The sequence below is a fragment of the Hypanus sabinus genome, chromosome 8 (assembly GCF_030144855.1).
Source record: "Hypanus sabinus isolate sHypSab1 chromosome 8, sHypSab1.hap1, whole genome shotgun sequence".
NCBI lineage: Eukaryota > Metazoa > Chordata > Chondrichthyes > Myliobatiformes > Dasyatidae > Hypanus > Hypanus sabinus.
In genome coordinates, this window is record NC_082713.1 from 43,957,328 (window position 1) to 43,973,645 (window position 16,318).

A 16,318-nucleotide genomic window follows, 5' to 3' on the forward strand; every position below is an offset into this window, starting at 1 on the left:
ACCAGGAAGACAAAAAACCACTCTAAGCAACTCCATGAAAAAGTTGTGGAAAAGCACAAGTCAGGAGATGGATACAAGAAAATTTCTAAGTCACTGAATATCCCTTGGAGAACAATTAAGTCAATCATCAAGAAATGGAAAGAATTTGGCACAGCTGAAAATCTGCCTCCTCAGAAACGAAGTGACTGTGCAAGAAAGCAACTAGTGAGGGAGGCCACCGAGAGATCTATAACAACTCTGGAGGAGTTACAAGCTTCAGTGGCTGAGATGGGAGCAACTGTGCATGCAATAACTGTTGCCCGGGTGCTTCATGCAGCTTTATGGGAGAGTGGCAAAGAGAAAGCAACATGAAATCTCAGCTAGAGTTTACCAGAAGGCATGTGGGAGACTCTGAAATCAGCTGGAAGAACGTTTTATGGTCTGATGAAACCAAAATTGAGCTCTTAGGCCATCAGACTAAACACAGTGTATCATCAAAAATGGTCCATCCCTACCGTGAAGCATGGTGATGGCTGCATCATGTTGTGGGGATGCTTCGCTGCAGCAGCACCTGGAATGCTTGTGAAGGTAGAGGGTCAAATGAATGCAGTAAAATACAAAGATTTCCTAAGGGAAAATTAGATGCAGTCAGCAAGGGAATTGAGACTTGGAAGAAGATTTGTTTTCCAGCAAGGCAATGACCTCAAGCAGAAAGCCAAAGCTACACAGGAATGGCTTAAAAACAACAAAGTTAATGTCCTAGACTGGCCAAGTCAGAGTCTACACCTCAATACAGTTGAATCTGTGGCTGGACTCGAAAAGGGCTGTTCACTCACAATCCCCATGCAGTCTGAGAGAGCTTGAGCAGTTTTGTAAACAAGAACGTCCAACCGTGCAAAGCTGATAGAGACCTATCCACACAGACTCAAGGCTGTAATTGCTGCCAAAGGTGCATCTACTAAACACTGACTTGAAGTAGGTGAATACTTATGCAATTATTTTGAATTTTATATTTGTAATTAATTTAGATCACTTTGTCGAGATTTGTTTTCACTTTGACATGAAAGAGACTTTTTCTGTCAATCGTGTCAAAAAAGTCAAATTAAAATCACTGTGATTCAATGTTGTAAAACAATAAACATAAAAACTTCCAGGTGGGTGGGGGGGGGGGGGCTGAATACTTTTTATAGGTACTGCGAATAGATCATGTCCATCTGAAGATTTTAAATGTTTGTTGAAATCCTCAACCTCCTCTGTTTCTAACAAGATCTCTCTCGGTCACTCTAGCTACCTCTCCAGGAGGTAACATAACAAGTTTAGACTGAGAGTACCATACAGTTCCTCATTTATGTTCATCATTTTGCTTAGGAAGAACTTGCACCTCCTGAAAAGCAGATCTGAACACTGGGTCAATGGACAAGGTCTTCAAAAAATCTCTCCATTTCTTTTCTTGCATGCTCCCATGAGCCTTCTCACAATGGAAGTATTTGGTCCCACAAGAATGGAAGCTTCTCCTTTTTCAACCTGATACAAGCAGACCAACACTGGTTTATCAATAGTCTTGGTTACTTCAACATCTACTTCCAAAAACTCCATTTTCAATGATGAGTACCCATCATGTGGGTACTCATCAGTACTAAGCCTCAATTCTCAAGGGCACTGAGAGGCATCAATGGTAAATGTGCTAAATACTCAGTTGTAAAAGGATCTATAAAGCAAAGTAACTTGTGTCAAGTATGGCTCTAGCATAATCACCTTCAATCCATATGGATACATCAGAACTTGGTCCCACTAAACCTTCAGGAGTAGTATATTGCACTTTCGTATTTCCCTTGATACACTGATTGGAACTGATTCACGATGTCATCCCATTCATTTATTGGGTTCCTCCATAGTTTTGCTTCTTTTCTTTTCTGTTTGATCATCGACTGAGTTACTTTTCAAAGATTTTCCTAACCCTCACAGTCTCATGTAAAACATCCATCTTCTCCATAGTTATAACAGAAAATACCAATTGCCCCTCTGGTCAAGAGACCCTTTTCAGCAACATTCCTCTTCATAATAAGTCCTACAGGTGGGTGACAATTCCTGATGGATGTGTCATGTTTAACTGAAACATCAGCAGACATCCATTGAGTCAGTTTAGCTTGAAGGTTTTCACTTCATTCCTCAAAAGCTCCTACACTGTGGCATCTGTGGTCACTTGAGCAGCAGAGGCTACCACTGATGATATTTCTCAGCTGCTGGAAATGTTCTGCTTCTCAATCGAGTTTTCTTCCCCTCTAACTTCTCTGAGTAACTCGGTAAAAGGTGGAGGAGGGTGCATCTTGCCAGTCATTCAAATATATAGAGCAATCACATCATGTGATAGCACGTCCTTCACAACTTGGTCCATCCTCAAGCAATTTCTCTCAGACAGTTGAATGCCCCTTTGTGGCACAAACAGTGTAGCAGTTTCTTCAAACTGAAAACCTTCTCTCTTTTCAACAGGAATGCATGCTTAAACGTCATCCTAAGATTGGCTGAACTTTCAGCAGTGTGAAAAGCATCTTCCAGAGCTTGCATATAATTAGCTAACATGGCTAATGAGTTTTCTGCCTTTGGAAACCTCACTACTTTGGCTCATAGACCCTTTAAACTCTCTACCAGTCTTTTTTATATATATCTGAGTACTGCCAATCATCCAGTAACTGAGATGTCTGCTCAGCTCAAGCCTCAAATTCTTCTTCCCCATCGGAAGCGGGCTTAATTCCAGAGAACATGCTCAGCCTATGATAACTTTGGTTCTCCGCAGGTACCCTTTGGCATTTATCGACCAGTGAAGCAACAACTGAAACCAGCTCAGAACTAAATCAACCGCAGAAGGACTTATTAGATTTCTCACTTCAGAGAACTCCTTTCCCTCACCGCGAGAACAGCTTGTCATTAAAGTCTACACCGTCAACCACATTCCACCCTTCTCTAGAGATGTGAATTGACTATGGCCCTGCCTCTTCAGATGCCTCTACATGACTCTCTCATTTGTAGAAAATAGCAAAAATGTTGCATATGGGGTAGTTGAGCAGCTTGTACCAATTTTCTACATTAGCATATCGCTGCTATCCTTTTTGCATCATAAACTCAAGAGATTTTGCAGATGTTGGAAAACCAGAGAAACACACACAAAATGCTGGAGGAAGTACCTCAGCTGGTCAGGTAACATACATGGAAATGAATAAACAGTGGGTACCCGTGGGTAGCTTGTACCTGTCACGTGACCATGATGTAATTGAAGTTATGCTGGACATGAGGTAATGGTCTTGTGATGGTGGAGTGAAGTCATTTTCCCACCAGTGAGAGGTCATGTGATAGGTTTTTCAACAGGGTATAAAAGGAGAACCCCTCCCTGTGATGTGGGGCAGTTTGTGGCTGAATTCGCCACTGACTCCATGATGTTGCATATTTTGATGTTAAGACCCAGTTTCGTTCAAAAGTGGAGTTTTACTTTCTGCCTTAAGTCAAAAATTATTTCTGGCAGTTTTGCTACAATACTGTCAGTTAAACTAAAGTTAGAGAGTGAAGATTCATCGAAGTTCGGAAATTCCCGAAGGATCGGGAAAGTTGGTGTTGACGGTGAAACCAGTATGATCTTATTTAATCTTCGTACAAGGAGTTATTAACCTGCAAGCCGAGATAACTCCTGCTAAAAAGGGCAGAAAGAGTTGGATGCAGAGTTTCACCAAGGAAAGGTCAGTGCCTGTAAGCCGTTTTATTTCCTTCAATCATAAATCCCTTGGCAAAGCATACTTCGGCTGGGATCAGCAGTAATGTCGTGAAAGAGGATTTAATTCAAGGAAAGTCTCTCTTTTAACTGACTGTAAATCATTTTGGACTTTTTGCAATACCATTTTAAAGAACTGAGTTCGCATTTCTCACTTTAAGAACTGTTCGAGCTTCCATATCACAGCTGACTTCCGGTTAAGTTAGCCATTTGTTTACCTTTGGGTTTTTTTAATAGTGTTTAGTAAATGTTTTATTTGTTATAAAATAACCTGTCTCAATGATATATTCATTGTTGCTGGATCATAACAATTGGGGGCTCGTGGCATGAACCATTTTTGAGTTTAAATGTTTATTTAATATTTGCTCGGTGTTTTGGAAATGGGGAATACCCGATACTTTTGTTTGCTTGGCTTGTGAGTGGTATTCAGCAACAATGAATATTGATGACATCCTGGCTTCACTTGATGCGGAGTTATTAGCAAAGGCAAAAAAAATTATGTATTTGAGATTGCTAGCAGGTTGGAACTTAAAGGTATTTTGAAAGATATAACAAAGCCTGTACTTCAGAGAAAAATCACGGAACACTATATAGATTTGGGTGTGTTTGATGTATCAGTTTTAGATCGGTTTCCTGTAAGTAAAGCAGGGATTCAGTTATACCTGGAACAGGTAGCATTAGAAAAGTTAAAAATAGAAGCTGAATTAAAACAGAAGGAATTGCAAGCTAACTTGGAACTAAGTAGATTAGAAGCTGAAAATAAAAAGAAACAGTTGGAAGCTAACTTGGAATTATGTAGGTTAAAAGCTGAAAATAAACAGAGGGAATTTGAACTTGCGATGGCGGAATTAAAGTCTGAGAATCAGTCCTCTGGTTCCAGAAAAATGCTTGTTGTTAGTCAGGAAATTAAATTGCTCCCTCCATTTAGTGAAACAGAGGTAGAGAAATATTTTCAACATTTTGAAATGACTGCTCCGATTTCAGAGTGGCCAAAAGAGTAATAAATGATCAATGTTGTTACAGAGTGTAATTAAAGGGAAAGCAAAACAAGTTTATACAGCTTTAACTGCTGAGCAAGTGCTTGATAATGATACCAGGAAACTGCACATATTGAAGGCATATGAGTTAGTCCCAGAAGCTTATAGAGAAAGATTTAGAAATTTGAAGAAATCCATGGAGAAAACGTCTGTGGAATTTGCCTTTGATAAAGCTGTGTGTTTTGAGTGATGGGTTTCCTCTAAAAATGTAAATGGGGACTATAATAAATTGAAAGAGCTGATTTTAATGGAGGAATTTAAAAGGAGAATCCCTGTTGAAATAAGGACATATTTAAATGAGAGAGACACTGCTACATTGCAGGACTCTGCTAAATTAGCTCATGAGTATGCTTTAATCCAAAAGCATAAATTTCCTCAGGACAGAACTTTTAAAAGGAAAAATAACATAATGAATGCAGGTAAACCAGAGATTAAATCAGAAGTTGATGAGAAAGGTAAGGAGGAAGGAAAACCTGTGAAGGAAAGACAGTTTGGTCCCATTTGTAACTATTGTAAGAAACCTGGTCAAGTAATAGCTAACTGTTTCCGATTGAAAAAGAAGAAGGAAGCAGTCCCAGATGCTTGTGTACAACATACTGAAACACCTGTAAATCTGCAGGGTTTGATAAACACAAATGAAGTTTTGTTAGAGTCTGATCAAGTTAAAAAGGGATATGATCATTTTATAACTGAAGGGTTTGTATCCTTGAAAGAAGGATCTATGCCAATGCCAATAAAAATTCTTAGGGATATTGGAGCTTCTCAATCACTGATGTTAGACAGTGTGTTAAGGTTTAATGAAGAGTCTGACACTGGTGAGGTAAATTATATATGAGATGTTGGGAGTGCCTTTATGCCTGTACATCTGCATAAAGTGAATTTAAGGTCAGGGTTAGTTACAGCACTTGTTAAAGTAGGACTACAGCCTAGCTTAACTGTGAAGGATATTTCTTTATTGTTAGGTAATGATTTGGCAGGTTGACAAGTTTTTTCTGAAGTGCATTTGACAATAGAGTCAGAGGAACCACGGGTGGATTCTAACACAGACTCTTCCTGTGTTGTAACTCGAGCTATGGCTAAAAAGTTAGATATGTAGTATGAGGTTGTTACCCATGATTGTTCAACTCGGGATTCGAGTTTTGAGGTTGTGTCAGAAACTTTCTTACATTCATTGTTTGGGCAAGATTCTTGGAGTAAGTCTGACCATGAAGATTTGTCTCTGTCTCGGAAGGAGATGATAGCAGAGCAGAATAGAGATCCTGAGATTATTAAATTAAAAGAGCAAGCTCTTCTGGATAGTGAAATTGATAAGGTGCCAGAAGGATATTATTTTGAGAAAGGTGTATTGATGAGGAAGTGGAGACTGCCTACAATTCATGCAAGTGCTGAATGGAATGTTGTTTACCAGGTAGTTGTTCCTAAAGTTTATCAAAATGAGATTTTAACCTTAGCTCATAGTGTGCCCTTGGGTGGACATCAAGGCATAAGGAAAACTGTGGACAAGATTTTAAAGCATTTTTACTGGCATGATTTAAGAATAGATGTGGCGATATTTTGCAGAATGTGCTATACTTGTCAAATTGTGGGTAAACCAAATCAAGTTACACCAATGGCTCCATTGCAACCTTTTCCAGCATTTGGCGAACCATTTTCTAAAATTATTATAAATTGTGTAGGTCCATTACCAAAAACAAAAACTGGTTATCAGCACTTGTTGACTATTATGTGTACTGCGTCTAGGTTTCCAGAGGCAGTACCACTTAGGAATATAACAGCTAAAACTGTAACAAAGGCTCTTATAAAATTCTTTACTTATTTTGTGTTGCCTCAGGAAATACAATCTGATCAAGGCAGTAATTTTATCTCTGGATTGTTTCAACAGATAGTTTATAAATTGGGAGCTAAGCAAAGCACTTCGTCTGCATACCATTCAGAATCGCAGGGTGCCTTGGAGAGGTTTCATTCTACCCTCAAGAATATGATTAGGACATATTGTGTGGAAAATGAAAATGTTTGGGATAGGGCATATACTTACTTCTATTTGCAGTAAGGGAGTCGGTACAAGAATCATTAAGTTTCAGTCCATTTGAACTTGTATTTGGACATAGTGTTAGAGGACCTTTAGCTTTATTCAAAGAACAATGGATTAATAAAGAGGTACACACTAATTTGTTGGACTGTGTTTTAAAATTTAAGGGTAGATTACATAAAGCTTGTAGCTTAGCCAGCGATAACTTAAAATTTGCTCAGGAGAAAATGAAAACCTGGTACAATGAAGAAGCTAGGATGAAGATGTTTAAGCCTGGGGATAAGGTGCTGGTTCTTTTCCCAGTGCAAAGGCATCCTTTACAAGCTAAATTTCATGAACCTTATGAAATTAATGAAAATTATTGATGTGGTTACATGATAAAAACTCCAGATCGTAGAAGGCCAACTCAACTTTGCCATATAAATATGATAAAAACGCATTATGAGAAACAGTCTGCTACTGTGACTGTTGTGGTTAATGATAATGAGTCTGATCTTACTAGGAGCATAATAGATGATTCATCTGAAACTCATTCTAAACTTAACCTTGTTTCTGTCAGATTACCAAACTTAACCATTCTGGAAAATATTGATGAGAAATTAACACATTTACAACCAGAGCAGAAGCAGCAGATGAAGCAATTAATTTTTTAATATAAGGATTTATTTCCAGACGTTCCTAGAAGAACCACTGTAGCTTCACATGATGTAGATGTTGGAGATGCCAAACCCATTAAACAACATCCATATAGGATGAACATGGAAAAATGTGAACTTGCTGAGAAAGAAATTAAATATATGCTGGAGAATAATATTATTCTACCTTCTAACTCGAATTGGAGTTCACCTTGTGTTAGAGTGCCAAAATCAGATGGTAGTATTAGGTTTTGTATGGACTATAGGAAGGTGAATGCTGTAATGAAAACAGATGCGTGCCCAATTTCTAGAGTAGATGATTGTGTAGATATAGTTGGAAAAGCAAAGTTCCTTACAAAGATTGATTTATTGAAAGGGTATTGGTGTGTTCCATTAACAGATAGAGGTAGAGAGATTTCTGCATTTGTAACTCCATCTGGGTTATGTGAATATAATGTTCTTCCATTTGGGATGAAGAATGCCCCAGGTACTTTCTAGCAAATGATTAACTCTGTGATTCAGGGATTGAAAAATACAGATGCTTCTATTAACGATTTAGTGACAGGAAATTATACTTGGGAAGCACACATTACTGCGGTGGAGAAATTATTTGAAAGGCTTTCAAAAGTTAACTTAACTATTAACTTGCTAAAAGTGAATTTGGACATGCCACTGTGACTTACCTTGGTTATGTTGTGGGTCAAGGTAAGGTGGCTCCCGTTCAGGCAAAAGTTCGGGCAATTTTAGAGATTCCCACTCCAACTGAAAAACTCTTAGAAGATTCCTGGGAATGGTAGGATATTACTGAAAATTTTGTAAGAATTTTGCTAATATTGCCCTTCCATTACTAACCTCTTGAAGAAGAATGAAAAGTTTGTGTGGACAGTGCCTTGTCAAGAAGTATTTGAGAAATTGAAAACTATGATATGTCAACAACCTGTGCTCAAGGCACCTGACTTTGAAAAACCTTTTTCATTAGCTGTAGATGCTAGTGATGAGGCTGCAGGAGCAGTATTACTGCAAAGAAATGAGGGTAGCGAGGTTGATCATCCAGTAGCTTACTTTTCTAAGAAATTTAATGAACATCGAAGAAACTATTCGACAATAGAAAAGGAATTGTTATCTCCTGTTTTAGCCTTAGAACATTTTGATGTATATGTCGGTACAACTCAAAAGCCACTTATAGTTTACACTGACCATAATCTGTTTGTGTTTCTAGGTAAGCTGAAGAACAAAAATAGAAGGTTATTAAATTGAAATTTAATGTTACAAGAATACAATATTTTGATAACTCATATTAAAGGTAAAGATAATGTGCTTGCTGATTGTCTATCTCGATGTTGAATGTACAATGTAATTTTTTTCATGGAGTGATATTTTAACATTTGTAACACTCCTGTGTAATAATTTGTAAGTTGATGTATGATAATACTATGTATGCTGTGTACATTGTAAATTTTATATATTTGTTTTTTTCTGTAAATAATTAATTTTTAAAATTTTGTTCTTGACAGACCAAATTTTTTTTTTGGAAGGAGGTGTTACATACCTGTGGGTATCTCGTACCTGTCACGTGACCGTAATGTAATTGAAGCTATGCTGGACATGAGGTAATGGTCTTGTGATGGTGGAGTGACGTCATTTTCCCGCCAGTGAGAGATCATGTGATAGGTTTTTCAACAGGTTATAAAAGGAGAACCCCTCCCTGTGAGGTGGGGCAGTTCGTGGCTGAATTTGCCACTGACTCCATGATGTTGCGTAATTTGATGTTTTGATGCAATTTCATTTAAAAGTGGAGTTTTACTTTCTGTCTTAAGTCAAAGATTATTGCCGGCAGTTTTGCTACAATACCGCCAGTTAAAATCAAGTCAGGGAGTGAAGATTCATCGAAGTTCGGAAATTCCCGAAGGATCAGGAAAGTTGGTGTTGACGGTGAAACCAGTATGATCTTATTTAATCTTCGTACAAGGAGTTAGTAACCTGCAAGCCGAGATAACTCCTGCTAAAAAAGGCAGAAAGAGTTGGATACAGAGTTTCGCCAAGGAAAGGTCAGTGCCTGTAAGCCGTTTTATTTCCTTCAATCATAAATCCCTTGGCAAAACAAACTTCGGCTGGGATCAGCAGTAATGTCGTGAAAGAGGATTTAATTCAAGGAAAGTCTCTCCTTTAACTGACTGTAAATCATTTTGGACTTTTTGCAATACTATTTTAAAGAACTGAGTTTGCATTTCTCACTTTAAGAACTGTTCGAGCTGCCGTATCACAGCTGACTTCCTGTTAAGTTAGTTGTTTGTTTACTTTTGGGTTTTTTTAAACAGTGCTTAATAAATGTTTTATTTGTTATAAAATAACCTGTTTCAATGATATATTCATTGTTGCTGGATCATAACAATAGTCAATGTTTTAGGCTGAGACTCTTCTTCAGGACTGGAAAGGAAGGGAGAAGGTGTCAGAATAAAAAAGGTGAGATGAGGAGAAGGAGGATAGATGATAAGATACAAGATGATAGGTGAGGCCAGGGGGGTGGGAAAGTTAACAGGCTGGAGAAGAAAGAATCTGATAGGAGTGGTGAGTAGACCATGGGAGAAAGGGAAGAAGAAGGGGCACCAGGGGGAGGTGACAGGCAGGTGAGGAGAAGAAGTAAGAGGCCAGAGTGGGAAATAGAAGAGGGAAGGGGGAGAGGAATTTTTTTTAACCAGAAGGAGAAATCAATATTCATTGCATCAGATTGGGAACTACTCGGACAGAATATAAGGTGTTGCTCTTCCACCAAGAGAGTGATCCCATCATGTCACAAGAGGAGGTCATGAACTGACATGACGGAAGAGGAATGGGGATTGAAGTAAAAATATTTGGCACCAGGAAGTTCCATTGTTGGCTGAATACAATGGGTAACCCACCCCCCAACTGATTCTCATTTGGAAGGATTGTTTGGAGTGTTATCAATCAGCAGCAAGTGATATGAAATTGAGACAGGGTTTATAAACAAATCCCGAGATTTATTAACCTCTGCTCAAAAACATTGAAAAGTAAACAAATGACTAACTTAGCCGATAGTTAACAGTTAGGTGGCAATATCTAACAAACAATCAAATGTAGAAATTGTTCCTAATGAGCTCTCATCCAAGCACAGACTTAAAGTGGTAAATTTGAAAGTCCATGTGATTTATACAGTCATTAAGGAGAGACTTCCCTGAAACAACAATTCCTTCGAAGTAATGACATATCTGCCAATCACAGCCGAGATATGCCTTGTCTGAAGAAATCACCAAGGAAATAAAAGGCACTGACCTTTTGATTGGAGGGTGGTCACTGCACAAACCTTCCCCACTTTGTAGGGGTTTAACTCAAATGTACATGCCACAATTCCCGAATGAAGACTGAAAAAGGTCAATCATTCCCAAGACGCTGAATGATGTTAATGTTTGAACTCCGATAACTCCAGTAATGCCTTCACTCTCCGATACTGGACTGAAAGGGAAAAATAAACGTGCAACAAACAAAACTGGTGGAGCCTCCACACCTCCAACCAGCAACAACAACGTTACACAGAAATAAAAATGAGAACTGCATCATAGTGGCGGTCTTTGGTTTAAATATCATTTGGAACATGCCATCACATGACATAACATCACCCCACAGTCATGAAACAACTACATCATCCCACTGTCCCGAGTTCAAACTGTGGGTATGTAACAGGAGGCCTGAAATGGTTTCAGGAAAGATTTGAATGGGCATATGTAGTATTTCTTGCTTGCGGGGATATACAGAATGCCAGGAGGGAAATTAGTGGGGAGGGATGTATGGACAAGGGAGTCACGGAGGGCGTGATTCCTATGGGATGCAGAGAGTAGGGGTGAGGTAAAGATGTGATTGGTGGAAGTAGCTCAATGATCTTAATGTGCATATGATCTATTGCAGATTGCCAGCTATGATGTTGTGGCCATCACTGAATCGTGGTTGAAGGATGGTTGTAGTTGGGATCTAAATATCCAAGGTTACATGTTATATTGGATAGGAAGGGATAGGAAGATAGGCAGAGGGGGTGGTGTGGCTTCATTGGTAAAGATTGGCATCAAATCAGTAGAAAGGTGTGACATAGGACTGGAAGATGTTGAATCCTTGTAGGTTGAGAGAAGAAACCTCAAGGGTAAAAGGACATTTATATACAGGCCTCCCAAAAGTGGCTGGGAGGTGGACCACAGATTACAAAGGAAATAGAAAAGGCATGTCAACAGGGCAATGTCATGGTAGTTATGGGAGATTTTAGCATAGAACATAGAAGAATACACCACAATACAGGCCTTCGGCCACAATGTTGTGCCGACCCTTAAACCCTGTCAACCATATAACCCCCCACCTTAAGTTCCTCCATATACCTGTCTAGTAGTCTCTTAAACTTCACTAGTGTATCTGCCTCCACCACTGACTCAGGTAGTGCATTCCACACACCTACCACTCTCTGAGTAAAAAGCCTTCCTCTAATATCCTCCTTGAACTTTCCACCCCTTACCTTAAAACCATGTCCTCTTGTATTGAGCAGTGGTGCCCTGGAGAAGAGGCACTGGCTGTCCTCTCTATATATTCCTCTTAATATCTTGTATACCTCTATCATGTCTCCTCTCATCCTCCTGCAGGTCATCCGACATGCAGATCAATTGGGAAAATCAGGTTGTTAATGGAATTCAGCATGAGTTTGTTTAATGCTGAAGAGAAGGCTTTTTAGAACAATTTTTCATTGAGCCTACTCGGGGATCAGCTATACTGGATTGGGTGTTATGTAATGAACCAGAGGTGATTAGGGAGCTTAAGGTAAAGGAACCCTTAAGAACCAGTGATCACAATATGATTGAGTTCAACATTAAACTTAGTAGAGAAAGTAAAGTCTGATGTAGCAGTATTTCAGTGGAGTAAGGGAAATGGTATGAGAGAGGAGTTGGCCAAAGTAAATTGGAAGGAGCTGCTGGCAGGGATGTCAGCAGAGCAGCAATGGCATGCATTTCTGGGAAAAATGAGGAAGGTGCAGAACATGTGTATTCCAAAAATGAGGAAATATTCAAATGATAAAATAGTACAACCATGGCTGACAAGGGAAGTCAAAGCTATTGTAAAAGCAAAAGAAAGGGCATACAACAACACAAACATCAGTGGGAAGATAGAGGATTGGGAAGTTTTTAAAAACCTACAGAGAACAACTAAAAAATCATTAGAAGGGAAGATGAAATATACAAGCAAGGTATCAAATAATATCAAAGTGGATAGTAAAAGTTTTTTTCAAGTATGTTAAAAATAAAAGAGAAATGAGAGTGGATATAGGACCGCTAGAAAATAGCGGGGGACAAGGAGATGGCTGATGAACTAAATGAGTATTTTGCATCAGTCTTCACTGTGGAAGACACTAGCAGCGTGTCTGATGTTGTAGTGTGTGAAAGAAGAGAAGTGGGTGCAGTTGCTATCACAATAGAGAAAGTTCTCAAAAAGACCTGAAGGTCACCTGGACCAAATGAACTGCACCCTAGGGTTCTGAAAGAGGTATCATTAGAGACTGTGGTGGCATTAGAAATGATCTTTCAAAAATTATTGGACCCTGGCATGGTGCCAGAGGACTGGAAAATTGCAAATGCTACTCTACTCTTTAAGAAAGGAGGAAAGCAGCAGAAAGGAAATTATAGACCAGTTAGCCTGACCTCAGTGGTTGGGAAGACGTTATAGTCAATTGTTAAGGATGAGGTGATGGAGTACTTGGTGACACAGGACTAGATAGTACAAAGTCAGCATGGTTTCCTTCAGGGAAAATCCTGCCTGACAAACCCATTGAAATTCTTTGAGGAGATTACAAGTAGGATAACTAAAATGGATGTTGTATACCTGGACTTTCAGAAGGCCTTTAACAAGGTCCTACACATGAGGCTGCTTACCAGGTTAGGAGCCCATGGTATTACATGAAAGTTACTAACATGTTTAGAGCATTGGCTGATTGGTAGGAGGCAGTGAATGGAAATAATAGGATCCTTTTCTGGTTGGCTGCCAGTGACTGGTGGTGTTCCATAGGGGTCGGTGTTAGGACCACTTCTTTTTATGCTGTATATAATGATTTAGATGATGGAATAGACGGCTTTGTTGCTAAGTAGGAAACAGAAAGACTTAGACAGATTAGGAGAATGGACAAGAAAGTGCAAATGAAATACAATGGTTTTGCACTTTGGTAGTGGAAATAAATGTACGGGTATTTTCTAAACGGGGAGAAAATCCAAAAATCTGAGGATGCAAGGGGACTTGAGAGTCCTTGTGCAGAACACCCTAAAGGTTAACTTGCAGGTTGAGTTGGTGGTGAGGAAGGCAAATGTCATTTTAGGATTCATTTCAAAAGGTCTAGAATACAAGAGCAAGGATGCGATGCTGAGGCTTCATAGGGCACCGGTGAGGCCTCACTTTGAATATTGTGAACAGTTTTGGGCCCCTCATCTTAGAAAAGATGTGCTAGCATTAAAAAGGGTCCAGAAGAGGTACACAAAATGATTCCAGGAACTAAAGGGTTATCATATGAGGAACATTTAATGGCTCTGGGTCTGTACTTGCTGGAATTCAGAAGGATGAGGGGGGTGTCTCATTGAAACCTTTTGAATGTTGAAAGGCCTAGACAGAGTAGATGTGGAAAGGATGTTTTCCATGGTGGGAGAGTCTAGGACAAGAGGGCACAGCCTCCAGATAGAGGGGCGCTCTTTCAAAACAAAGATACGGAGAAACTTCTTTAGCGAAAGGGTGGTGAATTTGTGGAATTTGTTGCCAAATGCAGCTGTGAAGGCCAGGTCATTGGGTGTATTTAAGGCAGAGATTGATAGGTTCTTGATTGGACATGGCATCAAAGGTTATGGGGAGAAGGCGAGGAGTTGGGGTTGAGGCTCAGCCATGATTGAATGGTGGAAAGGACTTGATGGGCTAGTTGGCTTAATCCTGCTTCTATATCTTATGGTCTAATAGGCCTGAGCTTTGTTGAGGCTCATGGGGTGGTAGGTGAGGACAAGAGGAGCTCTAATCCTGTTAAGGTGGCGGGAAGATGGGGTGAACATGGATGCCTGGGAAATAAAGGAGATGTGTGTGAGGGCTGTATCAATGGTGGAGGGAGGGAAACCCCTTTTCTTGAAGAAGAAAATTATCTCTAATGACCTGGAAAGGAAAGCCTCATCTTGGGAACAGATGTGCAGAGACAAAAGAAATAGAAAAGGAAATAGCATTTTTATAGGAAACAGGGTGGGAAGCAGTATAGTCAAGATAGCCATGGGGATCGGAAGATCTTGTAAAGGATGTTTAGGCAGTTTGTCTCCAGGAAGGAAGACAGAGAGATCGAGAAAAGGGAGTGAGATATCAAAAATAGACCATGAAGGGTAGGGTGGAAGTTGGAAGCAAATTTGATGAAATTGACAAGCATAGCATGGGTGCATGAAGCAGCACCAATGCAGTCATCAACATCGTGCAGAAAGAGTTGGGGAGAGTTATCAGGGAAGTCTTGGACATGGACTGTTCTATGTAGCCAACGAAAAGGCAGACTTAGCTGGGGCCTATGAGGGTTCATATAGCTACCTATTGAGTTCGGAGGAAGTGAGAGGAGCCAAAGGAGAACTGATTGAGGACATGGACCAATTCTGTCAGATGAAGGAGAAGGAGACAGGTGGTGGAGGGGAACTAGCTGGGTATTTTGTTGAGAAAGAAATGGAGAGCTTTAAGGCCTTCTTGATGGGAGATAGGAGTACAGAGAAGTGGTGAAAATGAAGCAGTCAGGGCCAGGGAATTGAAAGAGAGTGAGAGCATACAAAATATCTCTGATGTAGGTGGGAATGGACTAAAGCAATGGATTCAAGGTATGAGGTTCAGAGAGGCAAAAGAAGGAAGAGGTAATGAACACACCCAGACAGTTAGGTTTGTGGATCTTGGGTAGGAGGTAGGAACAGGCAGTGGGGGATAAGAGACCAATGAGTTTAATAGCAGTGGATGGGAGTTCTGTAGAGTTGAGGAGGTTTGTAATGGTTTGGGAGACAGTGATCTGATGGTCCTGAGTGGGGTCTTTTTCAGGGTCTAGGTATGAGGAGGTGTCTGAAAGTTGCCGCTTGGCCTCAGCAAGGAAGAAGTTAGTCCACCACACTGCAAGAACACCCTCTGTTCCTGTAGGTTTGATGGTAAGATAGAGATTGGTGCAGAGAGAGAGAAGGGGCATGCATTCAGAAGGGGTAAGACCTGAGGAGGAATGAGGCATGATGAAGTTGAACTGCTCGACACCAATTGTCACCAATTAGAGATGAAAAGATCCAGAGCAGGCACAGAACCAGTGTGGTGTTCAAGAAGAGGAGGAAAGTTGGAGACAGGAGAAGGGGTCATCAGTGCAGGGAGGGGAATTCTTGCCAAAGAAGTGTGCTCGGAGACAGAGGTAACAGATGAAGATCTTGGCACCATAACAGGTATGGAACTCACTAAGGAGTGGATGAAAAGGGATGAAGGTAAGGCCCTTGCTGATGCCACAATGTTCTGCCTCAGAGAGTGGAAAGTCAGTGGAAATAACCTATTCAGCTTAGCTACATCAAGCTGAAGCCACTGCTTCGTTGATATAACCCTCTTCTCACATCTTTGTCTGAGTTTTAAGAAAAATTGACACTATACACTTTGAGTTAGCAGTAGCTCTGTCATGCCCTATCCATCCTGACACTTCTGTTAAGCCAAACACTGATCAGTTTCTTTTACAGGGAAAAGCTGAATGCTGAAGTCATTTCCAATAATTTTTTCTCAAGTTTGTTTCTTGTATCTTAAATGCAATATTTTGCTTTCAGGTCAACATCAGGTCACCCTTGACCGCTCATGTAAACCTCTTATCCACTGTTCTGAAAAT